Here is a 15,936-nt window from a genome sequence, read left to right as displayed (position 1 = left end):
AGAATTCAGAAAGGACTAGAATGTGTGAACTTATTCAGCACTAAGTATTGGAGGCTGAAAACATTCTAGGACTAAGTCAGCAGGCAGAGGCTTGAAACTGAAGCCTTCAAGGTCCAGGCTTACTGAAGATTAGATTGTATGGAAGCTAAAAGCTTCCAGACAGGGGCCTAGGGATTATTAAATAGAAATGCTCTGGATTCATCCCAAGGCATCATCTCTACCTGTGTTTTAGCTGCCTCCATCATGCCTCCATCTAGGCCTTTTACAGGTAATGACAGTTCCTGTGGTTCAGGAGTGTGACATCCAAGGCATGTACATAAGTCAATATTTCTTAATACTTTCTAAATTTTAACATTCTTTCTGATTACTCTTCTGAAATGTTCCCTAGTCTGTAGTGGCAATCACTGTCCCATTATGGCTTGGCATTCATTTTGTCTCTTCTATGACTGCTGCTCACTGCAAAATGAAGCATCTTTGACCAAGGCTGAAAACAGCCCAAGCCTGTTATTACAATAAAAATATCGAGAAGTCAATTTTACAGCATGACCATTGGGCAAAGTAACGTAGCAGATTCTAACTTAGGACTTATGCAATGTACAACCATACACTATCCACCAGGATTAAATTCCAGGAAAAAAAATTCCTCCAGTGGAGCAACTAATAAAAAGAAGAGTGGCTTTAGCTATAGTGGCAGAAGCATAAGATATCGGTTACAGTTGTCTGTAGACAGGAGGTAAAATGATCAATAATGTGTCTCTCCATTTTCTTCTTCTTTTTTAGTTCCAATTTATTGAATCACATCACTCAGGTTCAGGTTGGATCTTCCCTCTTCAATTAAGTTACTGGGAAAACTTCTTCACAGCTATGTCCACAATTTTTTATCTCATAGGTGAAGGTAAAAGCCACCAAACTGACAGTCATAAAAATACAAATTATTTCATTTTACATCATTCCCAGAAATATTCGGTATTTTTTCTACATGGAGATAACAATACTTCTCTACTTCTGGAGAAAGAAAAACACATTACCAGAAAAGAAGAGGCCACGTACAATCGTCATTGCTTCTAGGATTTCAAGAAAAGGAAATCTGGCCCATGTAAACTGCTTACTTAATAAACATCTTTCTTGCACACTCATGTCAGTGACCATATTCCAGTCATCCTATTGTTTCCTTAGATGAAATTTCAGACACTTCCCTTAAAATAATCACTATGGCTTAAAAAAGAAAAGGCACAGAAAGGTAAAATTAAGTAAGCTGTCAATTTGATTTGGTTTTCACGAGACTTCACAGTCTAGTTTCAAATAAAACACTGAGTTGTATACTGCTCAGACCCAATCTCAAATCCTCTTTTAAAGATACTACAGTACAGATTGTGTTTATTCCTCATGGCACTTCTACTGACAAACACTAATAATTATGATTTCACACCAGCAGAGTGAATCCAAATTCCACTTCCTCCCATCTTATTGTGAATTATTTGTGTGTTCTTTGTGTTGGGAGCAGAATATCAGCTTCCACAAATATCCTAATAAAGTATTTGGTATAGAAACATTCCATGACTTGAAAGTTTGAAAGTAAGATAATATTAAATTATCAACTTTCTGTCTTCTCCCCAAAACTTCAGGCAAAGAATGAAAGGAAAACATTCAATCCCAGTTCTTTGAAAGTTTCCAGCCCATATTTAAATAGAAGAAGAAGCACAAGTGTGGATATTGAGCAATAGTTTTCCTGAGTTCAATAGCTTCTCTAGTCTTTAAAACATATTTCCCTTTTAACTGTCTTTCCCTGAAAGGATTGGAATAGCACATAGAGGCAAAATGTATACAGGATAGATTTAGAAAGGACTCATGTGTGAGTTTATAGTAATTGGTCTCTGATGTTTCTGAAGACAGAAATTCCATTTGTAGAATACTTATTTGTTGTTTAGAGAATGCTGCCCATACGAGAAGCTTTTATCTAGACTTCAGGACTACAGACAGGAAGCTAATTGTATCATGAAAATAAGCTTTACCTTATCAACTTCGCCCCCACTAAATGCTAAAATCAAATTAAAATATCTTCTGAGATGAATCTTCTTCTGGCATGTATATTTTATATTATATTTATTTTCCAGTTGTAAACAGCACAGAAATAGTTCAGTGAGCTAATAACTTGAATGAACCATTGTGAGAAAACAAATAAAATTGAGAAATTATATGAAAACATAATGCATGGTTTTCAGATTTAAACTAACCTATCATTATTTTAGAAACCACTAAAAGTTTTTTAAAAACACTTATCAGTTCTTTCTTTGTCTCTCTCTGTCTCATCTCTGTGGTGTTTGTGTCTGTATCTCTACATGTTGGTAGGTGTGTGCATTTGTTAGTGTTTGTGCATATGTATTTGCTTCTCTTTTTCTATCTCTGTCTCTCTTTCCCTCCCTCCCCTTCTCCCCTTTCTCTCTCTCTCTCTCTCTCTCTCTCTCTCTCTCTCTCTCTCTCTCTCTCTCTCTCTCTCTCTCTCTCCCTCCCTCTTTCTCTGTTTCTTACTCTCTCTATTTCTCTCTCCTTTCTCTTCTCTCTTTCCTTCCCCTTCATTTTAATCATCTTCTCCTTCCTTTTCTGACACTGACAACAGCTGCTATCAAAATTCCCTTGAAGCAGATCCTTTATCTATTGGTGTGTAGAGCGTGAACAAGACAGTTTTCTCAGTTAGTCCATTTACAACTAGGAATAGTCAATGGATCGTGACAGAACACTAGCAGTGGGCATGAAATATTGAAACAATGTTGTTATTCATCACAATGTGGACATGGAGAAGCATCATTAGTTATATACTTATAATTGTTAATGACCTATGTTTCTTTCTTACTTTCCACAATTCTGGGCACCCAGTCAGTTACTCCATAACAGTTCACTAATATAGTCACTGATGTCCTTAGCCGATTAATGCCATAAGGCTCCAGCAAATAAATTAATACATGTTTAAGACCAAATTACTGTAGTTAATACATTTACTTTGAGTGCTTTTGTATATCAGTAGAAATATATAAGCTAACTCATAGCTTTATAATAGATGTCAATATAATTATGAATATTAAAATTGATTTCAACTATAATCTGCTCAAAAAAATAAAGTAGCACTTCAAACAGAGATTAATCTTTTGTATTTCTGTATTTAAATATACAGTATATACTGTATGCTTCATGTAGAATTGTAGAACATACAGTTCTCCCTTATCTTCATGAATTATTTTTCTTTACTCCACTTTTTTTCATAATTGTATGCAATAGGTTTTGACCATCTTCATGGCAGAACTCTTCCTAGATTCACCACTACTTAGCTGCCAACCCAAATTTGTGTCTTTATAAAAACTCTATCAAGTCTAATTTCTGCTGCTCAGTTATTCATAGATGTGTTGCTGTCCACTGAAATGTGGTCAACCTACCAAGGGCTACTCTGTTAGCGACTACTAGCTCTTTTCCTAACAGATATTGATTGCCAGTCATTCTTAGGTGGGAGTGGGACCTCATATCCACTTCTCTTCTCCATGGTAAGATTTTGTCTGACTTAAGCATACATTTATCTTGTGCATGTTGTCATAATTACTATGAGTTCATATGGACACTGATTTATTGTGTCTGTAAAACACTGTTTTATTGTAGCCATCCATCACCTCTGATATTTACCATCTTTCCACCTCCTCTTCGAGAATGATCCTTGAGCATTGCCTTGAGCATTGCTGAAAATTCTGCTGCATTTTATATTCTGCATCTGATCAATTATAGGTCTTGTGTTTGTTACCATCTCTGAAAATACATTTATCTAAGGATAGTTGAGCAACATATTGATCTTTGTCTGTAATAATAAATTGTTAGAATTAAAATACATGCTACATTCAATTAGCAGACTAACAGTGGGCTCTTCCTTGAGGTACATGAGGTATCTAGCCACAGATTGTTGGACCATCCATGGTACCAGGTATGGGTTTAATGAGGCAGAGAATTACTTAAATACAATTTTTAAAAAGTAGTTTGTTACTCTTGTGGTGGTCGTTCATTCCACTATTGCACCAATGAGCATATTTTGTCAAGACAGTTGTTACCATATCTTGCAGGGTTCACAGCTTAGTAAGACTGAGGATGACTTTTCAGGATGACTTACTTTTCTTCTCCATTATCTTACACAGCGTCTCTTACCACATCAAAGTTGGCTCATAGGGATGAAGCTCCTAGGCCACTACTAACTAGGCATTTCTGTGTTCTGTGACTTGTGTGTACTGTGTCTTCAGGAATAGGAACTTACTGTCAAATCTGGAAGGTAAACAGGAGCAACGACAATAGCACATAATGTCTGTTATATCTGGGGTCCTCCTGGTTAACAACTTTAAAAGAAGTAAGCAATTCTTAATTATTAGTACTAATAATTAATCAATTAGTAAAATAGCTCTTTATTAATTTGTTGTTACTCTTTGTGTGTGTTTGTGTGTGTGTGTGTGTGTGTGTGTGTGTGTGTGTGTGTGTCATACAGGCGCATGCTTTAAGTTTTTATTATTATATATCCCTCCTTGGACTACCCTACCCTGCTGTCTCACCTCATCACTCAAGTTTAACCCTTTTTTAAATTCTATTATTCTTCTTAATATGTTATAACACTACATTCTCTCTCCCTTCCTTGGTGGCCTACCCAACCGTGTTCTCATAGTAATCTTCTGATCTCTTTGAGTATTCCAAATGAAAAAAAAAAAATAATAATAATGGCTCCAAGCCAACATCTACAAATGAGTAAAAAAGAAATCACATGACTTTCATTTTTATTGATCAAAATTTTTAGAAGGTAAGAACTTGTAAAATGAAGTTGTATTTGAAACCTCCCTTTCAATATTTATTTATGAAACAGTACAAAACAGCCATGAACATATTCAGCATATGTTATACTTAGGTTGGACACCAACTCTTAAAACTTATACCCTTAAACTCTATATCCTCTTAGAGAGCTTTGTCAACAATGGTAATATAAATAAAATATAGCTCCATATCAGTTAAAACATGATGGATGACCATTTTACTAAAATAAATAATTAAAATTATCATTTTATATTATTGTATAGGAAGGCCTTTTTAGTTTATGCTCTATAAAATACTAAATGACCACAGCTTTCCATTTTAGGGGGTATAATAAGATATTTATCAAATAATTATTAAATAGTAAATGGACATGTTTCCATGTACTCATTACACATAAATAATAGTTGTATGATGCCACTTTCAGATATTTACTAATCATGAAGAAAAGACAGGTGATTTGGATAAAAGAGAATGCACATCACATAAAAACCTAATTTTTAATAGTTTATTTCATGTGTGAGAGTGTCTGGCATCATATGTATCTTGGGTATACCTGATGTCTGTGGAAGCCTGAGGAGATGGGCTGGTCCACTAGATATGTAGTCATAGTTAATTGTGATTACTGATATGGATGCTGGGAACCCAATGGAGCCTTCTGTAGGAGCAGAAAGTGTTGTTAACCACTGAGTCATATCTCCTGCAAGACAAATATTTTAGTAGCATTTAGTTTGGATATAAAATGCTACCATCACTTGGAATTAAATATTGCAGCTTTTGATAAATGAGATTCCTGCCATGTAGTCTAGACATTGTACTCTGTGGTGTTTACTTATATGAGTGAAAACTTACATTCATACAAAATTACTGCCCCTGGATATTTGACAGTTTTATTCAAAATTGTTAAAAATGAAGAAGTGACTGTCTTCTCCATTACACTAATGGATAAATATACTGTGGGGGAGGCCAAGTAATATTATTCAGCATCAGAAAGCAATGAGCCATCCAGCCACATAAAATGGAAGGAATTCAACATGCATGTTAATGAGTGAAATACACCTGTCTGACAAGGCTAACTACGCCTCTTTGCAATTGTAAAACATTCTCTCTAAAACAAAACTATGAACACAGTAGAAGGGCCAGCGCCAGGAAGGATGTCTGTGCTTGTGAAACATGGAGATTTTGTAACCACGAATCTATTCTGCCATGCTGAAATGTAGGACACACAGCCCTGTTCACTTCATGAAGACTGGAATCTGGAGTGAACCCCATGTGTAAACTGTGGTCATTGAATGATAATGTTGTCCTCATGTAGATATAAAGACTAAAACAAATGTATACAATATTAATAGTGTATAGAGTCTATGGGGGAAGGTACACATGGCATATGGAGATTCTCTGCAGTGTTTAACTTTGCTAGAACCATAACAATGCTGAAGCCAAGAATTAAGCTCACATTCAAAAGAAAAGAGAAGGAAGGGAAAAGTGAGTAAACAAGCAAGGAAGAAAGATGACATGGAATCAAACATTAGACTTTATGTTTCTGGTGTCACCCATAGAAAAGCAGTGCAAGTAAAAAATTGGAATATATAGGGTAGAATTTAAGATGCTTTACAATGTGTATAGACTGTTTATATCAGACACTTGTGCAATGGTACAACTTTACAATGTCAGAGCAGAGGGGCTGAACCATACCTCCATCTTTGCTGTAACATGGAATATTTTACAAGTAAGATGATGCAGTGACTCAGACTATAAAGCATTCATGGGTGTGGGAAAAGCTTCTATGCTTTTGCATTTGTTTTGGTTTTGTTTGTATATGTTTTGATAGAAAAGGTTAAGCTTGTTTGCAATCATTCAGTTTATCAAAGAAAGAACTCACAGGGAATAGGGTCCTGGAAATAGTGAGAAGTCCTCCTCTGAGTTGGAAATGTTAAGGAAAAGAAAAAAAAGAAAAAAAGAAATAAAACAATCACAAAATCCAGATGCAAAAGCCTCTGTTGTCTTAATCCTGTCTCCAGTGGTCCAGGGTAGTGGGGAATGGGCTCAAGTGGAGAATGATGCACACCATGGAGGCTTGGGATAGAAAAGTCAGGGGTGATTCTGATAGGTTTGCCATTGTGTGCTACTTGAGCCTTTTTCCCTTGCCAGTTTTAATATTTTTTATTTGTTCTATTCTTCAACCAAAGAATGGATAAAGAAACTGTGGCCCGTTATACTACTCAGCTATTACAAACAAGGAAATCTTGACATTTGCAGGCAAATGCATGGAACTAGAAACAATCATCCTGAGAGAGGCAACCCAGACCCAGAAAGACATGCATGGGATACAGTCACTTGTAAGTGGTTGTTAGCCCAACATTGATGTCCTCTGAGAGAATACGACCCAGTAGGGGATCAGGACAGATAGTGGGACTCATTACTGGACTCTGGGCAGAAATCAAGAGTGGTATGGAAGAAAGGGGGAATGGAAGGACCCAGAGTGTTCAGGATCCCCACAAGGACACTATGAAAGCTGGCATATCTGGACCCACGGGGAGATGCAGAAACTTTTGCACCACCAAGGACAATGCATGCAGTAAACCTAGCCCCCCTGTTCAAATCTAGCCAAAGGACAGCTCATTCTCCACAGTTGTGGGGTGACATGAATTCTGGCAGGAACTGTGGTGCTCCCACTTTGATCACTTCCTCTTAGTGGGGAGACAATGTGGGCACACAAAGGAATAGGATTCAGGCTATCCTGATGAGACCTGATAGGCTGTAGTCAGATGGTGAGGGATAACATCTAGGGGACGGGAATAGGGCAGAAAGGAGAGGGAAGGCAGGAACAGGAACATACAATTGAAAGGATAACAATAGTGATGCAATATGAATAAATTATAATAAATTTTAAAAGAAAATAAAAAACTAAAAAGTTTTCAACTTGAAAAAACCAGGCCTTAATGTCAACCATTAATAAATGGGACCTCATGAGGCTGAGAAGCTTCTGTAAGGCAGGAGACACTGTCAAGAGAACAAAGCGACAGCCTACAGACTGGGAAAAAATCTTCACCAACCCTACATCTGACAAAGGTCTAATATCCAAAATATATAAAGAACTCAAGAAATTAAATACTACCAAACCGAATAACCCAATTGAGAAATGGGGCTTGGAACTAAACAGAGAATTCTCAACAGAGGAGTATCAAATGGCTGAGAAACACTTAAAGAAATGCTCAACCTCCTTAGTCATCAGGGAAATGCAAATCAAAACAACTCTGAGATTCCATCTTACACCCATCAGAATGGCTAAGATCAAAAATTCAAGTGACACCACATGCTGGCGAGGATGTGGGGAGAGAGGAACACTCCTTCATTGCTGGTGGGAATGCAAACTAGTACAGCCACTTTGGAAATCTATCTGGTGCTATCTCAGAAAAATGGGAATAGGGCTTCCTCAAGACCCAGCTATTCCACTCCTTGGAATATACCCAGAAGATGCTCCAGCACACAACAAGAAAATTTGCTCAACCATGTTCATAGCAGCCTTATTCATAATAGCCAGAACATGGAAACAGCCTAAGTGTCCCTCAGTAGAAGAGTGGATAAAGAAACTGTGGTACATATACACTATGGAATACTACTCAGCTATTAAAAACAAGGAATTCCCGAAATTTGTGGATAAATGGATTGAGCTAGAAATGATCATAATGAGTGAGTTAACCCAGAAGCAGAAAGAATCAAATGGTATATACTCACTTATATCTGCATACTAGCCCAAGGGGCATGTCCCACGAAAGCCTTCACTTACCAGGAAACTGGGACAGAGGGGAAGGCATCCTATTGGGACTCTAAATGAGAGACGCATGGGAGAACAGCAAAATAAAAGGATCCAGAGGGTCCTAGAAATCTACAAGTAGAACAATATGATAGGCAGATTTGGGCCCAGGGGTCCCGCTCAAACTAAGGCACCAGCCAAGGACAATACAGGAGGTAAACTTTAAACCCCTTCCCAGATCTAGCCAATGGTCAGAATATTCTCCACAGTTGAGTGGAGAGTGTGATACGACTTTCTCACGTACTCTAGTGCCTAACATTTGACCATGTCCCCTGGAGGGGGAGACCTGGTGGCACTCAGAGGAAGGACAGCAAGTAGCCAAGAAGAGACTTGATACCCTATGAGAATATATAGGGGGATGTAATCCCCCTCAGGAACAGTCATAGGGGAGGGGAATAATGGGAAAATGGGGGGGGGGGAGGAGGAATGGGAGGATACAAGGGATGGGATAAACATTGAGATGTAACAAGAATAAATTAATAAAAAAAAAAAAAGGAAGCATGAAAAAAAAAAAAAAAAAAAAAAAAAAAAAAAAAAAAAGAAAAAACAATAAATATTTCTAGGGTTTCTATCCCTGACAGGGTTAAAACTGCTATGAATTTATTGAGCTATGTGCTCATATTAATGAGTTCATTGCAACAATTTTTTTAAAGAAAGGGGGAATTATCCAATAGTATGGAATTTATGGAACTGGTGGAGAAAATAGAGAAAGAATATGGATGATGTAAACAATTTGGAAGCCTGACCACTGTTCGTTGCTCTTCCAGTATAAACATTGCTCCTCACACTCTAAAGTTCATTTTTATTGATAGTAAATGCTTTTCTCAGATAATTCATTCCAACGACAGTTTCCCCTCCTTCCACTCAGCCCATCTCTCCCCTCCACAGATATAGCTGTGTCATTTTGGCTTCGGTTTTAAACACAGAGACAGAATGTCTCTTTCACAGTTGCCAATACTGTTTAAATGTTAAGTTTATATGCACACACATATATGTATTCAAACTGTTTATTATTTTAAAAGTAGTGATTCATTTAAATCTTGTCCATGTATCAGATATCTCTTCATCCCACGTAGATATAATTAAGTTACAACAGTCTTACCCCAATGGAAAATAGTTTCTGCGTAAACTTTGATTATAGGGAGTAAGTCTAAACACACGCTTAAAGACATTAATGCCAGTTAAATAACAGTTCAATAGTCTTTCAATCATCTTTGCTAAAGGTTGCTATCAGTCTTAATGTTTTTCTTACCCTTTTTTTCAACATTACTTAAGATATGTGTCATGCGAACATCTATGCATTTGTTCTTAAATTCAGGTTTAATGTAATACACTTTAGTTTTTTCTCTTGAGATTCATCCTCATCAGAATGGACGGCATGTATACACAATTTGAAGAAATTATAGTTGGATATTAAAATTGATATTCAAATAACAAAAATACTCTATTATCTATAGAAAGATACTGAAAATAATATAAGACATTATGAACAAAACAAGCTAGTATAAATGGCAAATGACAAATTTGTCAGAGGTAAAAGCCTGATATCCTACACAGTAATCTTTCAGAAATGAAGAGATTGAAAATGAAAATTTCTAAATTTGTAGGGATTTCTTTTAAATGACATAAACTTCTTTAAAATGTTTTCCAGAAATAAATGTCATAGAATTAATTAAGGAATTCTTTTAGCTTACATGAAGAGAAGTTGAGTGAAACACTTGAAGGAGAGAAGGCCAGGCCCATTGCACTGTAAATACCCTTCCCAAATGAGTGCACGTCTGCCATTACAGTGGAAGGTATACTAAAGCCTAGTTCCCTTGGACATGCTAACTCACAAACATTGGCTGGCCAGAGCACCGAGTGTAGAGACACTGCCTGTATCTGTCCTTGTGGCCATGTAATTCATGTGGCCATCAGGGGTGAATCAGGGAGCCTCTCAGATGCATCTCACACTCTAGTCTGTTTAATATCTGGAACTTCTGCCCCTGAGAATGCAGTCTTCACTGAACACCGCTCATTTCTTGCAAACAAGATGAGAATGCCCTTAGAATCATTTACAATTTTGTTTCTGAAACTTGCACTTGATCTCTCTCTCTCTCTCTCTCTCTCTCTCTCTCTCTCTCTCTCTCTCTCTCTCTCTCTCTCTCTCTCTTTCTCTCTTTTTCTCTCTAATCTTGTGTTTTCCAGACTGCTGTTTGTCCCACCAGCATTTGTAGCTTCGGTCATCTCTCTTAGAATGACTAATAAGATACATTGTTCAGTTACCTTAGTAAGCTATTTTCTTTCCAAGTTTGCATACAGAAAAGTACTTGCATAGAGATTTAAATGGGCCTTTCATTTTAAAATAATTTCTATGTATGTTTAGGATCATCAAGAAACAAGCTCACATTTTCTCTTTAGTTCTTTAATTATGAAGGGAGCTTTCATTATGCCAAGATAACGGATCAGAGAGGAATTTGGGTGAGGAAGTGCCCTGCAAGTCTAGCTTTCTCATATATTTACTTATTTTCTCTTCATAACCTGCATAGTTAATGTGACACAAGCCTATCTCACTGAAGTATGGGGCACTGTAGTACCTACTTTACTTCATTAGTCTGCAGCCAAACCGCATCATTTTAAAAAAACATATCATGTTACTTGGTTACTTGGTTTTCTGTGATCTTTTTTGGGTGTATAGAGTGAGATTCTGATTTTGCTTCTCTCGTTATTTTTTCACACTGCAGATATGACTAGATGCAGAAACATCAACATCTTTTATCCATAACTTTGTCTCTCTACTTGTGTGAGTGAAGACTTCCAGGCTTTCAATTTCATCTAATCGGAATCTTTTTTTTATTAATTTATTCATATTACATCTCAATGGTTATCTCCTCCCTTGTATCCTCCCTTACTCTCCTCCCCTCTGACTGTGACTTAGGGGGACTTCCTCCCCCTTTATATGCTCATAGGGTATCAAGTCTCTTCTTGGTAGCCTGCTATCCTTCCTCTGAGTGCCACCAGGTCTCCGCATTCAGGGGACGTGGTCAAATATGAGGCACCAGAGTACGTGTGAAAGTCATACCCCACTCTCCACTCAATTGTGGAGAATGTCCTGTCCATCGGCTAAATCTGGGAAAGGGTTTGATGTTTACAGCCTGTACTGTCCTTGGATGGTGCCATAGCTTGAACGGAACCCCCGGGCCCAAATCTGCCTAACATAATGTTCTTCTTGTAGGTCTCTAAGATCCTCTGGATCCTTCAACTTTGCCATTCTCCCATGCTTCTCTCATCTATCGTCCCAATAAGATGTCCTCCCCTCTGTCCCAGTTTCCTGGTTAGTGAAGACTTTCATGGGACATGCCCCTTGAGCTAGTATGCAGATATAAGTGAATATATACCATTTGACTCTTTCTGCTTCTGGGTTAACCCACTCATTATGATCATTTCTAGTTCAATCCATTTGTCCACAAATTTCGGGAATTCCTTGTTTTTAATAGCTTAATAGTATTCCATAGTGTAAATGTACCACAGTTTCTTTATCCATTCTTCTACTGAGGGACACTTAGGCTGTTTCCATGTTCTGGCTATTATGAATAAGGCTGCTATGAACATGTTGAGCAAATTTTCTTTAAAGAATAATCCCTTTATTATTTCAATTCAAATGGAACCCATATATATATTAGTCCCTTTGAACTGGGTGTCCCTTTGGATGGTGAGAGAGTGTGTGTAATTTACCTTAAATTTTTGGTAGATACTGGCAGTTTAGCACTTAGATACACTATCCATATGGTGTTGTGTTTCTATTTGATACATTTATTTCTGATCTCCCGAGGTATAATATCATACTGAAATATGTATGCTTTCTATTCTGATCACCAACCACAAAAATAATAATATGACAACCAGTTAGATGTCATAATTATCATGAACCAATCAAAGTTTCTCAAATCAAAATCTATTAAAAATTTTGAGGGTTGGTGTACCCTTGGTATAAGAAAATATGATATATTTCTATGCCTACTAGGCTATAGACAATCCTTTTTTGTGCTTTATACTGTATTTATGTTTTAAAAATTATGTATTATGCTCTCTTTTAATGTATTCTAATAAGAACACTGTATTTAAACTAATATTCAAAATTAAAAACTACACTAAATTGATATATGCTTACTCACCCAGTCTTTATAAGTTGTCAGATATACTAACTGAATAGTAATATGATAACAATTACTATCTCTGAATATTGCAAATATTTCTGGGTGAAAAAAACCTGAAAATTTCTTAGAGATGGGATGATGGTTAAGTCTATTGTTTGGGAAGACGTTGTGGGCTGACCTTGCTCTACATTCCATAACAGCTTATACTCCATGGTGCATCTGTTATCATTCTGAAACATTCATTTTCAATGCAAAAATTAGAAAAATGAACAACTGAGACTCAAAGCCCTCTCTGACCTATGCAAACATTACTATTTGCTGCTTGTTAATGTAAATTCTTTCTCTGAATATTAAATTTTTATCAATCTGCCTATTGCAAAACTAAATAGATAAAACAAATTTATATAATAGAAATCTCTGCAGGGAAGTTTATATATAGGATTTTAATCATAGATTTTAGCATTAATATCAAAAAATAATATTGTTTGAACTGAACTAAATAACAAATATATTTAATTAAGAAGGTTGATTGCCATTTTATGGTAGCTTTAATCTTTATAACAAAGAATTAAATACTTTTATAATAATAGAGTATTATTGATTGGCCTGGCCTGGAGACATGGCTCAGAGGTTAAGAGCATTGTCTGTTCTTCTAAAGGTCCTGAGTTCAATTCCCAGAAACCACGTGGTGGCTCACAACCATCTACAATGAGATCTGGTGCCCTCTTCTGGCAGGCAGGCACACATGTGAACAGAATAAGTGTAAATAATAAATAAATAAATATTTTAAAAAGAGTAATATTGAATGAGAATTAAAGACAGAAGCAGAAAGCAGCAGGGAGTTGAACTCTGTGTTCAAATAACAATATATGAATGAAGTAGCTGGTTACATCCCATGGGATATTCAGAAATTTCCCAATGAAACTGGGTGTGGTGCTACGTACTTGATTTCCCAGTATTAAATGGTTTGATCAGAAGGATAAAAAGTTCATGCCAGGTTGAGTTAAATAAAGTTTCAGGCCTGAGTTAATTAATCAGACCCACATTTAAAACAAAACAAACAAAAACAGAAAGACATCAACAAAGATAGTCAACCTCTGCACAGATTGGATTTTTCCATGCCCAGGATAGCATCTACTAAATTACTTAAAGGAGTATAAGCCTAGTGTGCAGAGGCTGGACTTTGATGTTAGTATTTTATGTCTATTTACTACCATGTTGCGTGAGCTGTCAATCACTTCAAATGTGCCAAAATTTGAACATCTTTAAGGGACTTCAAAGTTGGTATCAAAGACATGACATGAGAACTCTCTCTAATTTATAACCACGTGATAATGATGACGTCTTTTTTTTTTTTTTTTTTTTTTCACAAAAGAGTCTCATTGGCGAAACAAATTACTCTTAAAGGTATGACACATGCCTGATAGTATGTGGCCAAAAGAAAATGAACGCAGTGGCATCTTTGAATTCCACTTTGGGTTCCGTGTCTTATAATGATGTGTCACGGCTTTTGGTTACGTTTTTATCTTACTTTTACTTCATTAACATACTTTTTCTCTTCCTCTACCTTAGAGGACCTTTGCATATGCATTATGGCTTCCAGTTTTGTGGGTTTTTAAATTTTTAAAAATTTTACTGTAAATTGTTCAGATAATATCCCAATTATTACCCCCTCACTAGTATCTTCCCATTCTCACCCTCCCTCCCTCTTCTGCTCTATTCCTCTCCCCTAGACCTCTGGCAGAAGGGGACCTCCTCCCCGACCATGTGACCACAGCCTATCAGGTCTCATCAGGATAGCTTGTATCTCATTCCTGTGTGCCCTCCAGTCTTGCCCACATAGGAGAAGTGATCAAATTGGAACCACTAGAGTTCGTGTCAGAGTCAGGTCCTGCTCACTCCACAGTCATAGAGAATGAGCTGTTCATTGGCTACATCTGAACAGGAATCTAGATTTATTGCATGCATTGTCCTTGGTTGATACAACATTTTGTGTAAGCTCCCCTAGGTCCAAATCTGCCAGCCTTGATGGTCGCCTTTTAGAGTTCCTGAAGACCTTTGGTCCTTCCATCTGCCACTATTCCATACCACTCTTAGTACTCCCAGAGTTTAGCTCAAAGTCCCAGCACCTGTCCTAAATCCCCACTGGTTGGAGTATCTCAGAGAACATTTATGTTGGGCTAATATCCACTTATGAGTGAGCATACGCCATTTGTGTTTTTCTGAGTCTGGATTACCTCACTCAAGATGATCATTTCTAGTTCCATTTCAATATTTCCTTGTTTTTAATAGCTGAATAGTATTCCAGTATGCAAATGTAGCAGAATTTCTTTATTCATTCTTCAGTTGAGGGACATCTAGGTGGCTTCCAGATTTTGGCTATTACAAATAAAGCTTCTATGAACATAGTTGAGCAAATGTCCTTGTTGTATGGTGGAAAGTCTTTCAAGTATATGCCCAGGAGTGGTATATATGGGTAGCAATATTGCCAATTTTCTGAGAGAGTGCCAGATTGATAATTTCTGAGTGTGTGAACAAGTAAGTCTCTGTGTCTACATCTGTTTCTTGTGATTTTCTTGGGATCTTTTCCTTCTGTTTGTCCTTATCACTGTGTGTTAGTATTATTTTATTATATTTTATTATTATCTCTTAGATGCTTGTTTGCTGTTTAATGATAAACAGAAATGACATGGATCTGGATAGGAAAGGAGGTAGGGAGGAACTTAAAGGAGTGGACAGAGCAGAAACCATAATTAGAAAATATTATTTAGATAAAAATCTATTTTCAATAAAACAAAAGCAAAAACTACATATTTATGCTTTATTCAGATCAAAACTTAAATATCCACTGCTTAAATTTCAATACAGAATATGAACAAAAATGAATGAGGTAATAGTTGAAAGTGGGAATGTAATGTGAGGTTGGATGATATTGAGTGCTTGACATAGGTGAGAAAAACATCTGGGAAGCAGTGGGTTCACCGAGTGTCAAAAATCATACCACCACTCAAGACATGTTAAGGAATATTTTTCTCATCAATGAAGTAAGAACTCACATGCCTGAGAAGCCCCACACTCAAGGAATCTGTTTATAGGCTTTCAACACTAAACCTTGCTTCTTTCTGAGCTCTAAATTAGAAAGCCTAAATTTCATTTTCC

This window comes from Acomys russatus, chromosome 9 (assembly GCF_903995435.1).
Source record: "Acomys russatus chromosome 9, mAcoRus1.1, whole genome shotgun sequence".
Classification (NCBI taxonomy): Eukaryota; Metazoa; Chordata; class Mammalia; order Rodentia; family Muridae; genus Acomys; species Acomys russatus.
Note: the sequence above shows the minus strand (reverse complement) of the source record.